This window comes from Aotus nancymaae, unplaced genomic scaffold, assembly GCF_030222135.1.
Source record: "Aotus nancymaae isolate 86718 unplaced genomic scaffold, 86718_ANA_hifiasm-v0.15.2.pri h1tg000021l, whole genome shotgun sequence".
NCBI lineage: Eukaryota > Metazoa > Chordata > Mammalia > Primates > Aotidae > Aotus > Aotus nancymaae.
In genome coordinates this window covers 24805829-24828930 of record NW_026988433.1, presented here as the reverse complement: position 1 = coordinate 24828930, position 23102 = coordinate 24805829, and the positions used below count along the sequence as shown (strand labels likewise).

Below are 23102 nucleotides of genomic sequence, written 5' to 3'. Positions count from 1 at the left end.
TGGTTCCAACCACGCTTCTAAAACCGAGCGAACAGCCTTGCCGTAATCCCCCTGTGCCCCCACCCTGTCAGTGGTCACTGGTCCGCTTTGGAGTTCAGACTACAAGGGTTTCCTCACCGTTCACTGTTATGTTGTCTGGAGCTCTCCAGTGTGAGTCCTCAGCCAATCAGTCCCTGTGCACAGCTAGAAACACCTACAGGTAAGAAAAAAAAGCAGCAATTGGATTCAGGGCTAAGAACCAGAGGGTTGAGAGGATCCAGCCAGAAATAAGATCTGTTGTTCTTATTCCCATTGTACAGAGAAGGAAGCAGAAGTTCAGAAAGGCTGATACTCAGCCAAGGTTATGCAGCCAGGAAGGGATGGAGCCCCTAAAACCTAGATCAACTGACTCTACCCAGGTCAAGGGCTTCATTCTAACCACTCGTCTCCCCCAGCACATCCTTAGTGACGGCGGGAGTTGGGTATGAGTGAAGGAAGACACAAAGGAGGAGCATGGATGGCTCAATCCACTACCAGGTCAGGACCCAAAAAACACTGTTTCAGGTAGTGTGGGCACAGAGAAAACAGAAGACGTGCCCAGAGTACCTGCTATGTGCCAAGAACTTTAATTCCTTCTTGTTATTTAGTCTTCCTGGAGACTTTTCCAGGCAGGTTTTATTACTTTAGTGTTAAGAAATAGGGAGACTGAGGCTCAGAGAAGACAGCATCATTCTTGCTGGACATTCTCTGGGCCCTGTGGGAACCACGAATGAGACGCAGGCTCTGAGGTCACAGGAGTCTGGTGTGAAGACAGACACAAATATATCCACTGAGCCTCTGCTGTGTGGACAACTTAAGTGGCACTTCGAACAAGCCCCATAACAATCTTGTTGAGTATTTTTCCAACCTATGGAAGAACAAACATATTCTGAGGAGTTTGCGAGTTTGCAAGTTTGCAAGGTCTTGGAGGCAGTGATCGCATGCAGGGTTCATACCCAACCCTGGCCCCTTACGAGCTGCGTGGCTTTGGGCATGTGATTTCTCTTCTCTGAATCTCAGTTTTCTCATCAATAAAATGGGAATACTCACTTCATAGAGTGGATATAAAAACTAGAGGCATCAGGAATGTGGAGCATTTAGCTTGGTATTGGCACACAGTAAGCCCTCAATAAATACTAATGATTGCATTATTACCTAGAGGTACACAGCTGATGAGCAGGATTTAAAGCCAGGGCTCTGACACCTCAGAGTCTATGCACTTTTTTCTGCTGTTCAAGATCTCCCCATCTTGTCAAATGGGCTCCAAACCAGATGTTTCAACTTGGCGAGACTGCCAATCGATGCTTCATTATAAATAACTCCAATCTTCCTGCACATAAATTCATTACTGATCCTATGGGCTTAAAGTTGTATTTTATTACATAAAAGTCATCTTTTGCTTTTATTAAATAAAAGCCACTTGGAAAATTCCGTTGAGGGCTCTGCACTCAAAGGGCTCAGAATCAAAGCTTGGGTGTCATCACACTCTGTATGCTGAGAGGGTATTTCAGAAGTGCCCACCAAGGGGTCCCCAAGGGTTTCCTGTGGCACTGGAATGCAGAGAGAAGATTGGGACACTGGAGCTGGCTTCCCATAACTGGAGGAAACCTGACTGGTGTGCATGATAGTAGTGGGGAATGCACACTGAGCTCTGTGTATACCAGGGACCATGCTGAGCCCTCAGTCCAGATGGTCTCACTTTTGACCCCATGAGGGGCTATAGCAGGTCTCAGAGAGATCAGGACCCACGCCCAAGCATGCAGGCAGTGGCTGGAAGAGCTGGGATTTGAACCACATCTGCAGAGCCTGGGCTTTTAACCATCAGTCCACATTGCCCCTGAGACCATGATCTGCCCAGATTGATGACCACCACCAACCTTCTTTTTGGAAGAAATGACCAAGCTGACATTCCCTGTGCCAGACTGTGCAGGCACCAGGGATGAGGACATGGCCTTTCTACGGTCCCTTCCCAAAAGGAGCTCACAGGTACAAGACAAAGAGACAGTGTTGAGTCTGGGGCAAGACTAGAATGCCCCCAGAAGCCCAGAGGAGGGGCTGTTACCCAACCTGGGAGTCAGAAGCTTCCTGGAGCCAGTGGCATCTAAGCTGAGTTTTAAGGACAGGTATGAGTTAAGAAGGTGGAAGGCAGAGAAAGGAGGAAGGGCATACCAGATATCTCCCCATCTCTGACCTTCCCCTCCCTCATTGACAGTGGACTGGGTGTGTGAGTCCTGAGAGGAGGTCGAGGAGGATCTGGGACTCAGGACTGAGTGCTCTGCACAGCATCTATAGATATGCAGCCCAAAGCAGATTACATCATGCTGGGCTGTCTGGCTGGGCTGGGAGCAGCTTCGGGTCAGAGGCCATGTTTTTTCATCTTAGAGGTGGGGCCAGGCTGGGCTGGCACAGAATGGCGCTGACATCCTCTGGTCTGTCCATACACACCTGACTCCTCATCCTTCCAGGAATTGAGTGGATTTGTGTCCCCTGTTGGTGCACCTCTTCCCGCACCCCTGCCCCACCCTGGCCAAGCCCCCTAGCTCTCCCTGGAAGTGTAAGGGAGGCACAAGTCACAGGTTTGTTTTGAGCCTCTGCCCTGTCCTAACTCACATTCCTTCTGTCCTGAGCACATTTCTGTTCCCAAACCAAGCAGAAGAGCAGACTCTGGGGCCCAGCCAGACTGCCTGCATCCACATCCTGGGTCTGCAAGAACCCCCTGTGACCTTGGGCAAGTCAGTTACCTTCTCTGCAACTCAATTGTCTTATCTGTAAAATGGGCTTGATAATAATAGCTCCCACCTCAGAAGAAGATGGTTGTGAGGATCAAGTGCTTGGAACAGGTCCCCTTATGGGGTATGCACTATATTGTTGTTATTGTCGTCATTATTTCTCAGGCTTCCACTCTTAACTCCCTTCTAAAATGGTCTTTGCCTGGGAAGGTGAGAGGAGCCTGGGAAGGCCAGAGGACCAGTGTGTTCCTGCCCACTTGTCTCTCCAGTTGTGGGATCAAGGGCAGGTCAGAGAGGGACACAGAGGCCAGGCACGGTGGCTCATGCCTGTAATCCCAGTACTATGGGAGGCTGAGGCAGGTGGATCACTTGAGGCCAGGAATTCGAGACCAGCCTGGGCAACGTGGTGAAACTCAATCTCTACTAAAAATACACAAATTAGCCAGGTGTAGTGGCGGGCACCTGTAATCTCAGCTACTCAGGAGGCTAAGGCAGGAGAATTGCTTGAACCCAGGAGCAGAGGTTACAGTGAGCCAAGATCATGCCATTGCATTCCAGCCTGGCTGACAGAGTGAGACTCTGTCTCCAAAAAAAAAAAAGAGAGAGAAAGAGAGAGGGACATGGGTAAGGATTTTGCTTCTCTAAGCTCCAATGTCCTCATCTCTCAAGTAGAGGTAAAAAACACTGTCCTCGTATTGCTGGGAGAATCATGTGAAACGACAATGAAGCCTTTGCCAATTGTGAATTGTAAAGAGCTGTAAAATTCTAGTTACCCAAATTCCTTCAATCCCCCACAACCAGGAAGCTTATGATAAAAGTATGTGTCACTATATATACAGCTGACCCTTGAATAATACAGGTTTGAACTGCATGGGTCCACTTATCTGTGAATTTTCTTCTGCCTCAGCCACCCCTGAGACAGTAAAACCAACGCCTCCTCTTCCTGTTCTTCAGCCCAGTTAACGTGACGACAATGAGGGCGAAGACCTTCATAGTGACCCACTCCACTTAATAAGTAGCAAATATATTCTCTCTTCCCTATGATTTTCTTAATAACATTTTCTTTTTCACTAGCTTACTTGATTGTATGAGTACAGCATATAATACATATAACAAAAAATATGTGTCAATCTGCTGTGTATGTTATTAACAAGGCTTCTGGTCAACAGGAGGCTATCAGTAGTTAAGTTTTGAGGGGTCAAAAGTTATATGTGGATTTTTGACTGTAGAGGGAGTTGGCATCCCTAACCCCTGACTTGTTCAAGGGTCCACTGTACGTAATATGTGCATACACATAGTTAACGTTTGTTTGAGCTCTCACTGTATGTGCTTTGCAAAACTCCATAACAGCTTTGTAAAAATAATTCCTGGCTGGGAGTGGTAGCTCATCCCTGTAATCCCAGTACTTTGGGAGGCCGAGGCGAGCAGATCACCTGAGGTAGGGAGTTTGAGACCAGCCTGACCAACATGGAGAAACTCCATCTCTACTAAAAATACAAAATTAGCCAGGTGTGGTGGCAAGCGCCTGTAATCCCAGCTACTCGGGAGGTTGAGGCAGGAGAATGGCTTGAACCCAGGAGGCGGAGGTTGCGGTGAGCCAAGATCATACCACTGCACTCCAGCCTGGGCAACAAGAGTGAAACTTCATCTCAAATAATAATAATAATAAATCCTATTTGCAGATGAGAAAACTGAGGTTCAGAGAGGTAAATACACTTGCCTGAGGCCACACAGCAGGGAGCTCTGACTCCAGAATCTAACTTCCAAGGATCTCAAGTGAAAAGGCTCTTGGGCTCCTCCTGTTTCCCTGAGGGATTATCAGCTCTGGATCCCAACCACTCTGAGCTCTGTAATCCTCAATCTTCAGTCCTGATAGCCCAGACCTTTGTCACATTCCTGGTCCTTCCACAGAGCTACCTTCCCTGAGCCACCTTCACAGATTTCCCTTCATCTCCCCCTCAAGGCCTCTACAGTGAGTTACCACATGAAACTCACACCTGCAATGCTGTGTAATTCCTAGTCAATGATGCTGCCCACTGCCTCCCTTGGAGTATCCTTTATGAAGCTTTCTGTTCAGTGAGAAATACTGTGGAGGATTCAGGGTAAGGAACAATATTGCTCCTCTTGAGGAACTGGGTTGCTTTCTCATTCTTGATCATCCATGTTCTATAACTGATCACATTTCCCTTTTTGATGTGGCCACAAGGAAGCTCAGAATCATGTTTGTTGGTCAAAGGCATAAAAATTCTGGTCTGCAGGTTTCTGCATTGGTTTTGGTTGGTCCTTATGACTACATCTAATTATACTTTATATTGGTTTTATTTCCTTGTGATAAGTAATTGCTTGGATGAACGTCAGAGCCCAAACACTATAACAAGCACTTTCATTGTATCAGTTCATGGATCTCCAACAACCTCCAGGAGTGGTACTGCTATCACTCCCACTGTAAAGGTGAAGAAGTGATGCTAGTGTCACAGAATTCGGCCAGTGACAGATCCACATCTGGGTTCGCTCTATGAGTCTTGCTCCTTACCACATTGCTTTCTGGAAAGCAGAACGCGTTTGTCAGTGTCTGTTCACCCCTTTCCTGATGCACCAGGCTCTCCAGCTCCACCCCACAGAGACACCCTCCTCGTTGCTGCACTTTTCCTAGTCCCTCAGGGAATTCACCCTCCCAGTTTTCAGAACAATCTAGCTGAGGTCTGGGGCACACACGGGGGTTACTCCCCAGAGACCACATCATTCATCACAGCCCAGACAGGCAGGCCAGGCTGACACATCTGCCTCCCTTTCCACCCTCTGCTGAGGGTGAGAACCCAGGGGGAGCCCATTCTCCAGTCTCAGTCCCTAGATTCTGGCTGAGACCCTGCACGCACGCTGGATTTGGCTCCAGGGCATAAGTCACCCCACACTGAGTCTCCTGAGCCAGAACTCCGCAAGCCAGTCATGCTGGTCCATTCCCTTGGGACGGTCCCAGGAGGACTCCAGAAGGGAATGCCAGGGAGGAGGTGGCAGCACAGGGCCCACATGTGGGAGGAAGGAGATCTGCTGTGTCACCTGAGCAAGTTGCTTCTTTTCTCAGGGCCTCAGCTGTGCAATCTGCAAAATGGGGATGATAACAATAACCACCCTGCCTGCTGTGTGGGACCAGGATGAGCTAAGGTGACAGGGATCTGTTTTTGGAGTCAGGACTGGGCAGCAGATGGTCTCAAGAACACTGTTGGCTCTGGGAGGCACTGCATATGCCTGTACCAGGTGCTTCTCCCAGCTCCTCCCAGTCTTGGCAAGAATATCATGGAAAGACTCAGAAGGTCAGATCCCAGAGGTCTGAGAGCTGTGCTTTGTGGGAGAGGCATGAACTGGAACAACCGACACTTTTCCTGACCAACGCATTTGCTAGGTGGCAGTCTCTAAAAATCAAAATTATGTTTTTTTCAGTGTAGGAGTTTCTACTGCCTTTTAAATTCCTTCTCTAAGCTCAACCTCATCCCTAGCAACCAGGTTCAGGCATCCTCTCCAGGAAGCATCCCCTCTCCCTCTGTAGTGAGTGGAAGGATGCCCTCTGCATATTCTCTGCCCCCAAAATGGTGCTTCCACTAGAACCTGCAAGGGTGACTTTATTTGGGAAGAGGGTCTTTGCAGCTGAGTGTAAGGTAAGAATCTCAAGATGAGATCATCCGGGATGAGAGTGGGCCTCAAACCCAATGACAGTCACCGTATAAGAGAAAAAGCAGGGGGGAGATTTCACGTGGACACGGAACAGAAGGCCATGTGGGGACGGAGGCAGAGACGGGAGGGATGCTGTCCCAAGCCAGAGAACATCTGGAGCCACCAGGAGCTGGAAGAGGCAAGGAGAGATCCTCCCCTGCAGCCTTCAGAGGGAGCACAGCCCTTGATTTGAGAGTTCTGGCCTCCAGAACCATAAGAGAATAAATTCCTGCTGTTTTAAGACACTCAGTTTGTGACAATGTGTTACGGCAGCACTAGAAAACAAATAGACCCCCCATTCTTGCTCCCACAGGGTCCTGCTCACTCCTGTGGGGCACATGGCATCTATGTGATTATTGCCGGCTTATTCATCTGATCAGAAAACAAGTTATCTGAGGACAAGAACTAGGTCTTATTCAGCTCCATTTCCTCAGACTGGGGCAAAATCCTGGCACCAGACAGGCCCTCTGGATGTTGGGCTTTGTTCAGTTTCGTTTTGCTTTTCTGACACTATGGACTGGGGCACCATGTGGGTTGAGCTTACTCACAGCATGGCAGCTTCATGAGGAGCGGGCTTGTTGCCTGGCAGCCCTGGGCTCCAGGAGCAAGTGTGCCAGGGAACATGGACTTTTATAACCTAACCTTGGGGTCAGTGTTTGGAAATCACATAGGGGTCACTTCTGCTCTACTCCCTTTACAACTCTGTTTTGAAATAATTACAGACTCACAAGAAATTGCAAAAGTAGTACAGAGAAGTTCCAGGTACCTATCACCTAACTTCCCCAATGGTAATATCTTATGGAACTCTAGTGCCTTACCCAGAATATTGTTTGATGAATGAATGAATGAATGAATTTTTCCTATCTCACTGGATCTGTCTGGAAATTAGAAATAATAACAGTGACATTGTTGATGCCACAGAACACCAAAATACACAACAAAGGGATTCAGGGCCTGGGATGTGGCTTCCATCTATCAGGGCTGGACTCTCCCATGACCTGTGAGCCGTGCAACCTTGAATACGTTACTTACTTGAGCCCTCTGTAAAGCCTCAATTTCAATACTGGTACAATGGGGATAATCCAAAGACCCACCTCCTAGGGCTGTTGTGAGAACTGAATAAGAGGCATTGGTTAAGCATTTGCAGCACTGCCTAGCATAAGAAAGTTCACCATTAATAATTAATAAGGTACTTCCTTTGTGCTGGACAATGAGCCGAGGAGTTTATCCCATCTCACCCAATCCTCATGATCACCCTGCAGGGTCGGGACACAATTATATGCGTTTTTAGATGGGGAGGGACACAGAGGCTCAGGGAGGTGGAATAAGCACTGTGAGGCATGTTGCATCACTGCAGAGCAGAAAGCCGATGTTGCTATTGCTGTCGTCAGCAGTGGCTGTGACCACAATCAGCATCCACCCAAGTTTCCTAGCAGCACCTGGTTCTGACTCTCACTCTGTCCAGTTCCCCGGGCCTCTCCCTCTGCTGCAGACCACATCTTCCCTAACAATGCCACCCAGACCACCCACACACAAAAGCCCTACTGTGTAACATGTGCTCTCCTCTGCTAGCCCCTAGCTCAGTGCCTGGCACACAGTAGGCACATAATAAGCACATGCTTTACTATTGCTGGCATCATAATTTATTAAGCACTTACTATGTGGCAGGAGCCAAGCCCATTGGAAATGCTGTCACAGACTGTCCCCAAACAACCTTGCAAAGGGGGTGGTATCCTTCCCCATTTTACAGACAAGGAGACTGAGGCTTTGGAAACATATAAGGCTTAATGCCCATGTTGTTGTTGTTGTTATTGTTGTTGTTAGTGTTGCTATTTGTGGCTCCACTTAAATGCTCATCTCGTGTTTCGGAATCTGACCTCCACCTCTCTGCCCTGAAGCTTAGCCTATGTGGGGCTCCAGATCCCACCCTTTTAATGGGCTACACACACATACACACACAGGAACGTGTGCTCACACAAGTACACACATTCAAATGCACACACACACACTTCCTACTCCCAAGGAGGAAGATATTTACAATCTCCAAACCCAAAAAGGATTGCCATCTAGCGTATTCAAGAAACCCCTTCCTGCAAATCCAAAAAACAGCAACCCCAACAGGACAATGGGCAAATGATAGGAACAGGCAATTGACAGAAGCGAAACCCCCAAATCTAGGCATATGACAAATTGAAGAACAAAGAAATGCACATGCAAACCACAACCAGATGACATCCTACACCTACTAAACTATGGCAAGAATTAGAAAGCTGGACGCTCCCCTGGTTGGCCTGGTGCGAGCACAGGCATCTCATGCCATGCTGCAGGTACCTGTGAACCCCCTGTGATGGCTCCCGAGTGAATATCCAGGCAGTGCCCCACCTACCTGCAAGGCAACACACAGCTGGGTGTCCATGTCCATTGTTTTTGGATATGTCTTCTTTCCCCAAAAGCAAACTCTCCACTGAGGATCCCAGCAAAATGATTTATTAATTTCAGGAAAAACTGGTGAGGAAGTGGGGAAGTGAGAGGAAGCCAGGCAGAGGTGCAGCATCCCGCAGAGTCCTACAGAGGGTGGCCTTGGCTCACACTCACCGAGGACCCTGGGAACAGTGCAGGTCACATTCCAGGAGGCCGAGTATCTGCATGCTTCCGCCCTTGAGTCCCAGCCCCTCCCAGCCTCCAAGGTCAGTTCGCCAACAAAGAGCCGCGGGTGCTGGCTATCAGGCCCCTAATAGTGCTGCGGTACATTGAGAACATGTCTGCAAAGCAGCAACACACATTTTGCAAGAATCCAGCCAAACAGCAAGACGCACATTGAACACATTAGAATGGCTCCATGGGAGGGTGGGTGGGAGGGGTAATGGGACTAGGAAATAGGGCTACAGGGAAATGAGCACAGTGAAGAAAGAAAATACAAGTGCGGGGGCTTCCAGGCACCCCTGCTGGAGAAGCAGTGGAATGGATAAGCGGGGGAATGGAGGGGTGTAATTATGTCAACCTTCTCTCCTCTCCTGAGGTGCAGAAAAGCCCAAAACAAACAAACAAACACTCCAGTTCCTGCCTGAGGCTCACGCTTGGGTGGTGCCCAGCTCAGAGTCTTGGCGACTGAATCCCCGACCAAGCCACAGTGGGCAGGCAGGGACCCAAACATGCGCTCTCAGAGCCCCACCTAACATTCTTCCCCATTAGGGGGGAATGAACTTGGACCAGCCAACGGAAGTAACAGTGTCAGCCCAGCCAGGAGCGGCTGTGCAGAGTCCTGGGCCCCAGACCTTCCTACTCGAGCCCAGCCCCAGTCACCAGACACATGGCCGCATCCTGCCCACAGCCCCACTACAGGACACTTGCTGGGAAAGGAATGGGGCCTCAAGGTCACATCTGGATCCTCTTGCCATGCAGAACAAAAGCCTCGAATGCCATTATTGGCTTAAGTTTTATTAAACAAATACACATACAGTCCTCACTACATTCCAGCCACTGTTTTAAGCACTGTTACTAATGAGAAAAGAGGTACAGAGAGGGCAAGTACATGCCCAAGGTCACACAGAGAGCTCAGATAAGCAGGTAGGCCCAATTAGCCATTCTGGAGGAATGTTCAGAAACAGACTTCAGACCCAAAGCCTGCTGAACTGACAAGCTCACTCTCTTTGTCCACTGCCTCGCCTCCTTGGAATATTCCAGAAAACTCTGGCCTTTGCCCCAGTGGAACCTCCCAAGGGCCCCCAGAAGATCAATCTGGCAAGATTTGGGGTGTGTATTTTACAGATGGAGCAAAGCAAGGCTCCAGGTGCCCTGTGATTTTCTCCCCCAGGTCCCTCTGCCTCTGGTTAATAGCCTGAATGGGAAATGCTTCCAATCTCAGTTCCAGCAGAAGCCCTTTGGAGGTGGGGGTCATTCATTCATCCATCCTTCAAGGATATGTGGAGCCTTCTGCGCCCCGGTGCTGGTGTGGACACTGGGATGCAGCGCACCGTGGGTGAGAGCACACCTGTCCTCTCTGAGCCTCCCCCTAACCCTGCAAGGTCATTTGCCCCCACAGGCTGTGGGGAAAGCCCAGGCAGGGGAGCAAGTAGCTTGCCTGAGTCACCCCTCACAGCTGCCTGGTTGGCCGATGATGATAGTCCCCAGCAGGGACTGCAGGGCTGGAGGAGAGCAAGGTTGGCTGTTTACCCTCCAGCTCCTTCCCTGTAGGGTCTCCACGGGTGGAACTGGCCACAGCTACACTCCAGGCGCCAGGAACCACTGCTGCCTCTTGCCCCTCAACCTAAGGGCAGTGAGTGCTCCTTGCCGCTCCAGGACCGGGATTTGAACCCGGGTCTATATGGACCCAGGGCCCTACCTCCTCTGGCTGTCCCCCGGCTGGTCTGTGTTCTGTGGGCTCAGTGTATAGCAGGGTCAGGGGCCATCTGGGCGGCAGATATTTGCCTTCTGATTCCTTGATTAAACCCCTCTGCCCAGTGGGTTCCCTACGTCTGCAAAGCACTGACTCCTTTTCTGTCCTGGTCTGTCTGTCCCTGGCTCCTTCCCTGCTCCTGTCTCTGTCCTGTTCTTATTCTACTCCGTCTCGTATCTGACTTGTTCTTTCTGCCTCTCTCTCTCCCCCAGTCTCTGTGTTTGCCTCTCTTCGCTCCTGGCCCTCTCCATCTCTTCCATCTCTCTACAGTCTCCCTGTCTTCTCGATCTGCGCCTCCTCCTCTTTCTCTTCCCATTGCCTCCATGCATGTCCGTCATCGGTGAGCCCTCCCCGTCTGACAAGCTCGGCCAGCAGCCCCTCACCTGCGACATTACTCACCTGTGCGCCTAGCCAGTCCAAGCTGCCAGCAGCTGCTCTGCCAATCTGCTGTCTCTTTCATCGCAGCCTCCCACTAACCTCTTCCTGAAAGCAGGCTGCAGGCCAAATGCAGGGGCCTTATCAGGGCCTGTGGGCGTAAGAGTCCATCAGGGAAACTGGAAACTTTCCTCATTCTGCAAATGACCATGTTTGGCCTGGCTCCTGTCCCCTTCTCCCAACATGACCCACCCTGACAGTCCAGCCAGATGGCCCAGACACCTCTCCTCCAGTTCCGTCAGCCTCCAAAAGGAGCTGGGAGGTCCCTCGGAGGACATCTTCTCTTATAGCAGGGAAAACTAAGGCCCAGAGAGTGCATGACCATCTCTGAATCATAGAGAAGAGGGGCTTGGTCTCTCTTGTTTCTGGTGTATCCCCAGAGCCTAGAACTGCCTCAGCATGATCCACATAGACTATTGTATAGATTTGCAAACACAGATTCAGAGAACTGAAGTGACTAGTCCAGATTCACACAGCCTTTAAGCATCAGCTCAGGAATTTTTTTTTTTTTTTTTTTGAGCAACATGGCTGTTTATTCACCCGGGTGCATGTGGGCTGAATTTGAAAAGAGAGACAGCAGAGGGTGGTGGTAGTGAGATAGAAGCCGGTTTTACAGGTTGGGGCAAGTGGTCAGTTCAAGGTGGTAATCATTTTAGGGAGGGGAAGGGCGTCACGGGATGCATGGTCACAAGGGTAGGGGTTATCTATTACAAATAGGCATGATCATAAACGTGGGGGGTTGCAAGCAGAGGGGAGGGTGCAGTAAATTACACGGTTTCAGGGGTAGAGTCTTGAGAAACCCAATGTCCAGGGGGGAAATTCCGCAAGGCTGAGCAGAACGGAGGAAAATTGAAGTTTAAAGTTCGATGCAGCAGATACCTTTACACCCTGATCCAAGGACTTTTTGACCCCAAAGCCCAAGATCACAGCCTCAGCCAGCAGCTGGAATGTAGTGAGACCTGCCAGCCACCACTCTTACCCTCAAAAATGTCTCTCCTGAGCAGCATACCAGCATCCTGCAGCCTGGACGACTGTAGGTGCCGATGTCTTTGCCTGCTGCCAGAGTTTCTGGGCTAGTCCCATTCACCAGATCTCCTAGCTTCTAGGGCAGAGAGCAGGGCCCACTCATCTCCCAAGGGTGGCTCCAAGGACACTTCCAGGGTTACAATCCCTGTCTCCCCAGGCTCTGAGAGACTCGGGAACCTGGAAACCACACAGTGCCTGCAGATGTTCCAGCCGCAGGCCTGGCTGCCAGCCCCAGGACAGAATTAGCTCCATGTCGGGAGAGAATTTCCTCCCTGCTCCCACGCCCACATGCGGGAGCTCACACTGAGTCACTGTAGCAGAGCAGAGAGGCACGGGCTGCCTAATAGGCTGCCCCATTTTCTTTAGGGTTTGGAAAGGGCCACAGTGGAGCTTAGGACCTCATAAGAATGGGCAAAAACAGGGAGCGTATGCCCCTGGACCAGGACAGCCCACATGCTCAGAAGCCGGAAAGAGCAGCTGATGAGTACACAGATGCAGGGAGACCCCCCAAAATATTCACACCACTGCCTGGCGTCCTCCCATTAGAACGCTACTGCTTGAGCCTTAAAAGCATTTCCTTCCTCCCCGGAGATCTCTGTCTGCTGACCTGCTTGAAAATCTCCATGGGCTCTTTGCCCTCTGACCTCTGGTATGTTGCGTAACTGCAGGCATGGAGCACGTGGTTGGGTGCGACCCCTCCAGCTCCCTCCCTGTCGGAGGTACGAAAGGCACCATAACCACTTCCTGCTCTAGCCCCTCAGTCTAGGGGCAGTGAGTTCTCCCCTTTACGGGACCCGGAGCATGGTGGGGATCCCTTGGGCTGTCTACCCTTTTGTCAGTCCTCCCCTAAGTTCTCATCAATCACCTCATTTGAGTGGGTATTCCATTTCCTGCCGACATCCTGACTCAGAAACCAGACTCTCCACACCTCCCCCTCCCTCCGTCCCCCCACATCTATCAACAAGTTCTTCCCAACAACTCACGGATCTGCACAGCACCTCGGCTTACCTATGTGGCTACCAGGGGCTCCCAGCTGGTTAGAAACCTATCTACCCAGTACACAGACAACTTTACACCGAATAGACAAATCTTTTCAAGAAGCAAAACTACATCGTGTCACTCCTTGCTGAAAACCCCTTAGCACCTCCTTGTTCTTAGAAGCAAGACCGACATCTTACTACGGCCTGAGCGATGTAGACCCTGCTTACCCGAGGACTGAGCCGAGGCTCGACCCAAGCCCCAGACTGAACTCCAACTCAGCACCAAGTTCCATGAGCACACTCCCTTGCAGACTCAGCCTCATTATCTTATTGGACACCTAGCTGTCCTTGTAACCATCTCCCCAGCAGCCATTCCTAACCACAAAAGATCCCCAGCAAGAACATTTGATGGACATCTGTCCTTCCAGGCCAGAAAGCCCCTGGAGCCCCCAGTAACGGGTCCCACGCACAAACCCTAAGTATCTTCCCAGCCACCCAACTTGTGCCCCTCCCCATACACACTGCCCCAGCCCCTGGAGCTGGCCTGTCAACAAATGTTCTCCCCTGCGCATAACCCACTGGACTGGGAGGCCCAGCACCCTATTTAGTGAATCCCCTGAAGTCTGCCTTGGGTCCACTCATGCAAATAATCCCCAAGCTTTGTCCACAGTGTATCTAAAGGGCGGCCAGTGCTGGGGGTGCCTCTGGTTTGCTCAGGATGTGGTCGAGGAGGCAGCTGGGCTGAGTGACTTTTGCCCATGCTGGGAACCAGCCCATGGCACGCACTGGGTGTGCTGTTCTGAGTGTGGGCTTGGAGCCTCGACTCTGGGAGGTGGCAGAGGCCCTGCCTGCCCCCAGAGGCGCCCCCAGAGAAGTCGCTGTTCTCTTACAACCAGATCACCACAGCTCACCCTCTGCCCTTGCTTCTCTTCTCTGGCACCTTGAGATACCTGAAAAGTGGCAAATCAAGGAACTTCCCCAGCCACAGGGTTGCAATCTGCCTGGAGGGAAGAAGGGCAAAGACATGGAGAACCCAGACTCATCTCTGGAGCCCTTGTGTTTAAGCCCCATGCCTCACTCCTTCCTTCTCTATTGCTCTGGCAGATGGATGAGGAGAACATTGCACCAGACCCCCCAGACTCATACCAGAGCCCCGGCCAGGTATACCAGAGGCAGAGGGCCATCCTGTGAAGGAGCATTAGACCCTAGAGTGTCAGCATTAAATAATATCAGTAATCACCACCATAGTAACTACATTTTATTGAACACCTACTATGTGTTTCAGGACATGGAGAAGCCCTTTTTCAGCATAATCTCACCCAAACCCCATGAGACAGTGGTCCTTATGAAGTCCGTTTTGGAGCTGAGAAACTGAGCCCCAGGGAGGTTAAGAGTCTTACCAAGGTTATGCGGCTGGGGAAGGGCAGAGGTGGGATTTGAACCCAGATGAAGAATCAATCTTGTGTTCTTTCTTTTATAATGAACAGGCTCTACTTAGCAAATGTCCTTAACTATATCCCTGACTCTTTAGGGCCTCAATTTCCCCATCTATGGAATGAGGGGTTCAGAGTTGATGATCTCAAAGCTTCCTTTCAGCTTTCAAAAGACACCATAACTGAATGAGCCAAGTGTCTATTTCCAGCCATGGGACCAATATAAAAACGGCACGACTCTGCTCCATGCTGTGTGATCCTGGGCAAGTTGCTTTGCCACTCTGAGCTGGACTGGAGTCACCTACGAAATGGCAATAATAAAACCTTCCTTTCAGGAAATCAGGTCAGTGGGAGGGACTGGATAAAGGAAGCTTTTGGGACCCCTGACAGCTCTAAGATCTCTGGGCCAGAGGTTCAAGGTTGATTTACACTCCATCTGAGTCGCCACTCCAAGAGCAAGACCGGGGTCCTGGCTGGCTACAACAAGGTTATCTGACGCATCCCCCATTCCAAGCTGCACAGCAGCTAAGAGCCCACTCTTGGGAGTCAGTCAGACCAGGTTCAAAAGCCCTTCCTAGCTCAGTGACGGGCAAACGGCTTTTCCTCTCTGAGCCCCATCTGTAAGATGGGCTATGAGTACTTCCTTCCTGGGGTTAGCATGAGCGTGTCATGACACAGTGATGTGGACAGGGTGCCTGGTATACAGCAGGAGCTCAGCAAATGTGTGTACAGAAAAAGCAGCTTGTGGTGTTCCATGAGCCCCTGTCCCATGATGGAGAGAGGGCAAGGCTGAGTCCAGTTGGCTGATCCTGCCCAAAGCAGAGGGCTTTACTTCCAGAAATGAACAGAGCCTGCATAGTGTCTAGAAGCAGAGGCAGGAGGAGAGCCAAGCCACAGGACAGAGATGCCTCTCAGCTCCTCCCAGGCCTGTACCGCCCTGGGCTGGATGAGGAAACCATGGCTTCTGCCATTCCCCGCCTCAGCTCAGCCTCCCATCAGCATCCCCACATCCTCTGCGAGAAGCCCTGCAAAGCATGTTTCACTTTATTCCAGACCCTGAATTGAAACCAGGCTATTGTCCAGCCTCAGCAGAGGGCAAGAACACCTAACAAGGAGGTGGCCCTGGCTGGGTGACCTGGACCTGCTCTCCACACCTCCAAGTCTCCATTTCCACTTCGGGGGCATGGGGACCACCCAACATACTGTGATGGTGAAGGAAAAGAACCTCTGTGGCACAGCTAGAAAAACAGCCAGCCCTTCGTAAGGTCACAGACACCAATTTCCCTTTATTCTCATTTCACAGATGAGAAAACTGAGATTCAGATTCAGTGAAGTGAGCAAGTGAGCACGTGGGTAGAATCAGGAGCTCCAGGCTGGGCTTCCAGGTTCTCCGCCCTTGGTTTTCCATGGAATCGTGTTATATGTCACTTGGAACTACGATTCAGTTCTAGCTCCAGCACGTCGTGGCTGTGTGACCTCATATTGGTTACTTCACCTCTCTGAGCCTCAGGAGCCTCATCTGTAGCATCTGTCTCAAGGAGCTGCGAGGATTCAATGAAACAAGGCTGGTGAAGCACTTGCCACCGTCACAGCCGCTGCGTTGATATTATAGGCAAAGGGCGTTTCTTTCACAGGGTGAGACTGAAATGTGTTTACTGCTCCCTGAGTGAAGTGCACTGTTTCAGGGTCCCAGGAGAATTTGGCAGGGCACAAGCCCCTTCCCAGCTCTCTCCTCTGCTCATTCCCTGAGCACATCTGGTCCAGGGTAGCCCAGACCCCTCGGTGGCCACTCAACAGCCTGTTCCCATGCAGGCCACCTTGTTCCGGAGACTTCCTGCCCCGCCTTAACTGTTCCCCTCCAGGGCTCCCGTCACTGGAGGAAGTGTGCTCAGCATGGACCCGGGGAGCCGGGAGTGAGGTCTGGCACCTCTTCTTGGGAGAGGTCAGAAAACAGAGGTTCTACTGGAGGATGAGGATGTGCAGAACAGGGGCCTCTCCAGACAGGCTGACTCAAATCCCCCAGGAGGCTGAGAAGCTTCCGACAAGACAATCTTGGGCTCAGCTCTGAAGGCCAAAGATTCTTCCTTCCAGTCCTCTAATCCTCCTGTTTCCCTTCCTCCATCCTTCCAAGAAATAGTCATTAAATACCTAATATGAGCCCAGCCTGGATCTGAGTACTGGGCTTACAGCAGGGAACAAACCAGACGCATCCCTGCCCTTGGAGTGGAGGGTAGTAGAGGTGACAGATGCTGAAGAGTGAAGTAAACAAACACATAATAAGGAAGGCAAACACATCTGGAGCCAGGCTGCCTGGGTTTGAATCCCAGCTCTGCTGTGTGACCATGGGCAAGTCACCACACCTCTCTGTGCCTCAGCTTTCTCATCTGGAAAATGGGAGTGATCATTGCTCCTTCCTCATGGAGTTGTTACAAGGATTAAATTTGGTAATGGGTTTATGTTGGCAGTGTTTCAGAAGCATGCCGGGTTCATGGAAAGCTCTATATAAATGCCAAAAAAATAAAATGAATTTAATAGCAGGTGATGATTTGTGCTATGAATAAAATATAAAGAGGGTCATCTTCTCAGAGAGGCTTCTTGGAGTGCAACCTTTAAAATAGAATCCCCCTCCCCCAGCATGTATGCCCTGTTCCACCTTTGAATGGAGAATTTATAATGAACAGGCTCTACTTAGCAAATGTCCTTAACTATATCCCTGATTCTTTAGGGCCTCAATTTCCCCATCTATGGAATGAGGGGTTCAGAGTTGATGATCTCAAAGCTTCCTTTCAGCTTTCAAAAGACACCATAACTGAATGAGCCAAGTGTCTATTTCCAGCCATGGGACCAATATAAAAATGGCACGACTCTGCTCCATGCTGTGTGATCCTGGGCAAGTTGCTTTGCCACTCTGAGCTGGACTGGAGTCACCTACGAAATGGCAATAATAAAACCTTCCTTTCAGGAAATCAGGTCAGTGGGAGGGACTGGATAAAGGAAGCTTTTGGGACCCCTGACAGCTCTAAGATCTCTGGGCCAGAGGTTCAAGGTTGATTTACACTCCATCTGAGTCGCCACTCCAAGAGCAAGACCGGGGTCCTGGCTGGACTGGCGACCGGAGTCCTCTGCTGTTCCCATTGCCTATGATGCTTTCTGTGAATACAGAAATAGGCAATGGGAACAGCAGATGCAAAGGCAGGAGGATCACTTGAGCCCAGCAGCTCAGGGCTGCAGTGAGCTATGAGTGCATCACTACACTCCGACCTGGGTGACAGGCTTAGACCTCCATTTCCATAAAAAAAAGAAGAAAAAGTTGGTGGTGGGCAACTTCTAAGGGTCATACTCCTTGCCAGATGCTGTGGGAGTAAGATGGCCCAGTCGCTGCCTTCATGTAGAGAAAGAGCGTGCAGGAACAGATCGTGGCATGGTCAGTATTCTGAGATGTCACCTAAATGCTAGGCTTCCAGCAAACTGGCCATGCTGGGTTTGTATTACCGAACAGCGTTATCCAAAGTCTCCACCCCTCCCTATTGTCCCCTGGGGTAATAAGCCAGCTAGAATTTGCCATCAAGTTTGCCCGGGGTCTCTATTGTGGAAGAAATAAGTGCAATCCCATGAGAGAAAGAGGAACCAAGTCATTCTTACTTTCAGCTTTCATAGGAGAGCACGTATTTCTCTGTGGACATGAAATATTTTCATAAATGAGTCATTTTGGGTGTCCTGCCCGGCCCTGTTGGTCACTGAATGTGTGGCCCTGGCTCCACATAAAGCAAAGGGAAAGGGCTGGGGAAATCAGGGGATGCTTCCTAGAGGAGGTGGCATTTGAGCTGAGCCTTGAAGGGTATGAAGCCTTTGCCAGATGGAGCAGTTGAGGGAGACGACATATCTGCAGTGGCACAGAGGCTTGATAAAGTGTGGATAGGGGCTGTGTATGTGTGTGTTTGTGTTGGGGAGAGAGAAGGCAGATGCGGCTAAGGAAAGAAGAGGGTTTCAGATTGTGAGATCCCTGCAAGCATCAACTTTATCCTATGGGCAGTAGGGAGCCATGGATGGTTTTAAGCAGAGGGTACCATCTTTCTAAAGATTCCAGCTTCTAACCTGGGTGCCTGATGTGGGGGCTGTGTTGGAAGAGGAGAGACTGGAGGCAGGAGAACAGCAAGAGGCCTGGTGAACTGAGGGCACGTCTACCAGCTCCAGGCCGGCCCAGAAGGTGCAGTCTTTGGAGGCTCCAGGCCTCAGGATGTCCCATCAGAGAGCCAGGAAGTCCGGCAATCTCTTTATTTTTCTTGAGGATTTTTCCTCAGCCCACAGGGACTGGTTTGCTTCCAGAGCCATTTCCATGGCAACCACCAATGTCCCAAGAAAGGTCTTGAGTAAGCAGAGGAGTGAGGGCCAGAGAGACTCAGATGGGTCTTCATGGAAGAAGCTAGGTCACAGAGAGGGGCCCATACTGGCCAGTCCTGGGGGCTGGGACCCATCTTCCCCTGGAGTCATGATGCCACAGATAAGCTATGGTTGCCATGGCAACACCGAGTCCCCATCCCTGGGCCTCATGGACCCAGGGCCTTTCAGCAGTGAGGTGGGCAGAGATAGGAGGGAGGCAGTGCTGAGGGGAAGCCAGAACCTGCAGCTCACCAGGCAGGCACATCCCAGGACATGTGTGTGAGGCAGGTAAGTTCGGAGACCTCCCCACACACACACTGCCAGGAGATGACCAAGGTGCAAATGAAGGAGTCGTCTCTGGGGTCTGGTTTGGGGTTCTGGAAAGGCATCCCCCACCGCAAATTGATGCTGGATACACGCTGCTGCTATGCCTTCAATTCCACCATCAGAGCTCTGCTTTCAAATTTCCCCCAGTGAACTGAAGTCAATGTCATGCTGACGACGATGGAGAAGCGGAGGCCCACACACGAAGAGGAAAGAGCTTTTTTGCCACAGTTATACGGCAAAATGGTAGCAGGACTGCGGCCCAGATGCCAAAACCATCCCTACTATGTCAGATTCAGTTAGTGGTTGACATGAATGTGTGTATGTGCACGTGTGAGATATTCACACTTCCAAGTGCTAGGGAGACCAGGCACGGTGGCTCACACGTGTAATCTCAGCACTTTGGGAGGCTGAGGTGAGAGAGTCACTTATAGCCAGGAGTTCAAAACCAGCTTGGGCATCATAGACAGACCCTGTCTCTAGGGGAAAAAAAAAAATTAATTAAAACAATTAACCAGGTGTGGTGACACACACCTTGTTGTCCCAGTTACTCAGGAGGCTAAGGGGGAAGGATCGCTTGAGCCCAGGAAGTCGAGGCTGCAGTGAGCTACGATCGCACCACTGCACTCCAGCCTGGGTGACAGAGCAAGACCTCGCCTCCTAAAAAGATAAAAAGGTGCCAGGGAAAATATGCCGAGGGGAAAGGGCAGCACAGAGAGGGAGAGCTGGTGGAGATAAGGGGCAGCAGGAGGAAGGCGGGCCACTGAGCATAAGCACTAGCCTCCCTTCCTCTTGGACAGCCCAAGTGAGGTCAGCAGCCCAGGGTCACTGACCCAGGACAGGGCTGCAGGACTCATGCGAAGCCCAGGCTGGAGGCAGGGAGGGACTGCTAGGGGGACCTCAGAGGCCAAGTCCTTCCAAACCAACCTGCTCCCTGTGCTCACGGAGTCCACTACTCCTGAGCACGGTCCAAAGCGCCTGGGCGTCTGCTCTTGCAGGCCCCTCTGCCTGGGGCGTGCTTTCCACAGCAGCTCCTTGCTCCCCGACAGCCTCACATGCACAAAACCAAGCAGAGCAGGCAGCAAGTTGACGAGAGGAAAGAGCCTCCTGCCACGTGCCAGGCACCGAGCTGGGAGCTTGACACCCCCTCATCTCTTCACGTCCTGACAACCCACCTTCCCCCTGGCCTGAGGAGTGGAGGAACATTACCCCTATTTCACAGATGTTGAAACTGAGGCTCTGAAAGGAACCAGATCAGGATCACCAGCCAGTGCCTGGTGGAGCTCAGACTTGAATTCAGATCTGTAGGAGCCCAAAGCATCTATGCCCTTATCACAGTACTTCCAAGCATCGTGGACGGACTAACGGGCCCCTTTCACTATAGACTGTGAAAAGTGTCCAGGCAGTGTTCCTTCCTCTCCCCAGGACTTCCCATACATCCTGCCAGCACGGCTTCTCCACAGGGAAGAGCCCTCACCCACTGCCTGCCACGGGGTCCTGGGGTGCGGCCCTGGGGCGAGAGGAACCAAAACTGAGAGTTTGGGGCTGATGGCGTCCGCCACCTGCTTATTAGGCACTGATGGCATACTCAGTGCCTCCACTCACAACAAACCTTCAAGGTAGATATTTTCATTCTCATTTTTCAGAGGTGGAAATTAAGGCACAGAGAGGCAAGGGCACTGGCCCACGATCCCACGGCAGGAAGGGACAGAGGTGAGATTTGAATCTGGGCTGTCCTGACTCTGGAGTCCATGTCTTCAGTGACTGTGACTGTCCTTTAATGCAGGGCCCTGTGATCTTTTACCAGTTGTCCCCACTCATGCACCTGTCCCCACCTTGCACACTCATGACCCTACCTCATAGACTTGGGGTATTCAGAGACTCCAACTCACCCCCTCTGCACAGTCTCCACAGGCCCGCCAGACTCCCAGGGCACAGGGGCTGCAGAGGCCTGTCCAGCCACATGGAGCTTTGAAAAATCCCAGAGCCCTGAGCTGCCCCAGAGGCCTCCTGCCTAGGCTGCCAGCCCAGAGCACAGAGGCTTTGGAGCGCTCAGCAGGTTCTGGCTCCTTGGAATTCCCTGGCTGCAGCCCAGGCAGCTGACAAATGGACTGGCACCACTGCCAGCAATCAGGATGGTGAAGTGTGAGATCCCACCCTGTTCCCAGGCACTGGGGAGGAGGGGCAGGCTGCCCTTCCTTTTGACTCTGTCACCAGGCTGTCACCTCTCCCAAGGCAAAGCCCAAGCCTTGACCTAGGTGGGGTCTTGCTGGAAAAATAGCCCCCCACCCTACCCCACCCCACCTTCCATGGAAAACAAAAAGCTGCTTGAAGACCAGAGAAAATTCTAGAATCCTAAAAGTGATATTGCTGGATAGGCTTTAGGCTTTAGGAGGGGTTTTGCACCCTCATCTTACAGGAAAAGGGAAGTGGCTGAGTGCAGCTGAGAACTTAAGTCCTGCTCAGTTACGGCAAATCCACATGTGAATCCCAGCTTGGCTCTTCACGTGCAATGTAATCTTGGGTCACTAAATCACAGACTCCTCGTCTATAAAGGGAGTCGATGTGAAGACTTCATGGGATCATATATGTAGGGTGCATAGGGTGACCAGTTGTCCTGGTTTGCCAGAAACCAAGAGCTGTCCTGGAATGCAGAAGGTAAAATGCTCAAACCAGAATGTCCAGTAAATCAGGGCCCGCCGGCCACTCTGTGAACATGAGAGCCTGGCCCTTCCACTGTTTCGTTTAAAGAGCACTTTGTCTGGAGTCAGCTATCAGTGAGTTTGAAACCCCCACCAGTGGACCGTCTAGAAAGACTTGTCAAGTCATTAGAAAGCTCTTCTCCTTTTTCACTAAACTGACCGTGAGTAACCTGCCACATTCATATGTTGGTTTAGGCCCTCGAGTCACACAGGATGAGCCAGCTGCCTCCCTTCCCAGACAGCAGCCACTTCCTCCTTTTACCCTCAGCCAGCTCTTTCTCTGCACCATTCTTAACCCCTTCCCAGCTGATCCCCACCAGGCCAACCAGAGTGTGAGATCCCCCCACCGTTCCTGCTCTCCTGGGCTGGGGAGGGGTGCTACAGTATGTTTTTGCTTATAGGTTTATCAGTTTTTCACTTATGTTCCCTTATATATTGGCTTGATGCAGCTGTGGATGGGGGAGGTTCAAAAGAGGCTCACGTACAGGGAACAGAAATTAAAGTAAAAGAAGAAAGGGAAACGTGTAGAGGCAGAAAATGGAGCCAGGGCTAAGGGTGAAATGCGGGGGTATAAGAAATGTCTAAACACTGACAGTGGCTGGGCCCTACGCCGGACCCCCAGCTTCCTGAAAGGGGGACCGAGTCATGACTTCCATGCTCCTTGCTAAAAACCAAACCCACTCAGGGGGATGGCAAGGCCTCCTGATGCTAGGAGCAGAAGGTCTGTCTCCAGAGGCCCATGGAGAGAAGATATGGGGGATCTGACCATGGGACGGGACCTCCAGTTCCTGAATGTTTTAAGGGAGGCATCAAACACTCCCTGACCGACAGCGCTGCCCCCAACTGCAATTCAGTAAAAGCTACTTTTCCTAAATGTGACCCTGAGTTTCAGTCTACACATCTAGGGTGCATGCATTGCTGGTATAATCCAAGTAACTTTCTAGAATATCCGAGAAGAGGCCTAAACTATG

At 51.0% G+C, this 23102-nt stretch overlaps 1 protein-coding gene across 5 annotated transcripts in view; it reads right to left on the bottom strand.

Annotated features, from left to right (window-relative positions):
• Positions 1-23102, bottom strand: part of CMKLR1 (chemerin chemokine-like receptor 1) — a 56397-nt gene that overhangs the window by 5432 nt on the left and 27863 nt on the right. For 2 of the 5 annotated variants that reach the window (XM_012469153.2, XM_012469152.3), the window contains exons 2-3: positions 11251-11377; positions 118-193 (exon numbers count right to left, since the gene is read on the bottom strand). The gene's annotated coding sequence lies outside the window, so the exon portion shown is untranslated. Of the gene's footprint in view, positions 1-117; positions 194-8841; positions 8941-11250; positions 11378-23102 lie in introns of those variants that run through there. The other 3 variants (XM_012469154.2, XM_012469151.3, XM_064379889.1) reach the window with 2 other exon arrangements.